We start from the raw sequence: 1,981 nt of genomic DNA, 5'->3' as shown, positions 1-1,981 counted from the left end.
GGAAGCATTTCCTCAGTCTCCCCTCCCCCAGTGATCAGTCTTCTGCAGGCAGAAGGAAGCATTTCCTCAGTCTCCCCTCCCCCAGTGATCAGTCACCTGCAGGCAGAAGGAAGCATTTCCTCAGTCTCCCCTCCCCCAGTGATCAGTCACCTGCAGGCAGAAGGAAGCATTTCCTCAGTCATCCCTCCCCCAGTGATCAGTCACCTGCAGGTAGGAGGAAACATTTCCTCAGTCTCCCTCCCCCAGTTATCAGTCACCTGCAGGCAGAAGGAAGCATTCCCTCAGTCTCCGCCAGTGATCAGATTAATGCACCTATTCTATGCAGGCAAAATATATACCGGGCCTGATAAACGATCGACATTGCGAAATTCAGCCCTCATTCACATGAGAAACGGCCGGCCCGTACAGATCCCTGCTGCGTGTACGGCCGTATCGGGCAGCTCCCGGGAGAGACAGGTGCTGCGTGTTATTTGTACGCAGCCCCCGTTCTTCTCTGTGGGAGTACGCGGTCCTACGCTCAACCGACCTGCATGTCAGTGCGGGTGTCCGTACGGGGATGGATCCTGTCTGCGTCCGAGCAGGGACACCTGCACCCATACGGATGTGCAGGTCGGGTGAGCGTAGGGCGCGTACGGCCGCGTACTCCCATAGAGAAGGAGAGGCTGCTGCATACAAATCACACGCAGCAGCTGTCCTTCCTGGGAGCGGCACAATACAGCCGTACACACAGCACGGAGCTGTACGAGCCGGCCGTTAACCGTGTGAATGAGGCCTAAAATAGAGCAGATTGTGACAAATAAATAACAGTTCACAATCCAGGTTCCTGTGGAATGTAAGAAAACAGGAGATGGTCGCAAGCACCATTCTGTGCGCTGACCGAAAGGAGTTAATTCAGACCATAAATAGAAAAAAATATATATAGCTTTATTTTATGCATGGAAAAAATTGCACCAACTCCAGAAGAAAACAAAACACTCTTAAAATCAACAAAGTTGTCATACATGTACAACCACATTCATACCTAGTGGGTTAACCCTGTCTTCACCATCCAACATTGATACTGTGTCACCATGAAACAAGTTGCCCCTCAATTATATGGAGGCTTAATTCCCATTGATGTGTTCCCTTCATTGATTTGAAGCCAATCTATGATGGGCGTTATCTGCAGAGAAAACTGATAGATGGGGTTGAAGACTGCCTCTCTTCGTATCATAAACCCAGTTCATCAGGAGATAGCCATATCTCGGTTTTCTGTCAGATAGCAATATCTCGGCTTGCAGTTATTTATCCGTCATGGATTGTCGATGTGAATTTAAAGGGGACCTAGTGGGTCATTTCTCATTCCTTTTATAGATGTTTAGCCGAGATATAGTGCATGGATAGAGTGTAGTCAGTAGTACCATACAACAGTTTATCCAGATTGGTCTTCTATCATTGATTTGTTCCATCTACAGAGGATGTCAAATCTGCTCACATGTAAGAATCACTATCACGATTTCACGTATATGGATCCAAAAGATCTATTCAACATTTCTCGGATAGAGATTGTAATTGCAACTATGTATAACTCACGATCTTCCCGGATTGGTTATCGAGGAGCCGGATCATGGACGCTGCACGTGATCCCAAGTATGACGATCTAATTCGAGGGCTGCACAGTGGGTACTAACCGGTTTTCTCCTTGGTTGGAACATCAAATGGTGGAAGAGTTGTCAGTTCATGGTGTGTAATCTGTTTAAGAGGACATGCTGAAATAATGTCTGCATGATCCTCGGTGGTTCAGGGTCGTCCACGCACACACAGACCGGAAAAACGGTTAGTACCCACTGTGCTCTCTGCTTTCCTACCAGTCATGCCCAGGCCACTCACTCCCACTTTCTGGCAAGGTCCCGCTTTGAATTTGTGGGAAGGGTGAACCCATGGCCCACATTAGACACGCCCACTTTCCTGACAATAATGCCCAGGCCACTCCCCTCGAAAT

The sequence above is a fragment of the Nanorana parkeri genome, unplaced genomic scaffold (assembly GCF_000935625.1).
Source record: "Nanorana parkeri isolate BGI_ZX_2015 unplaced genomic scaffold, ASM93562v1 scaffold994, whole genome shotgun sequence".
Taxonomy (NCBI): Eukaryota; Metazoa; Chordata; class Amphibia; order Anura; family Dicroglossidae; genus Nanorana; species Nanorana parkeri.
This window is presented reverse-complemented; position numbering follows the sequence as displayed.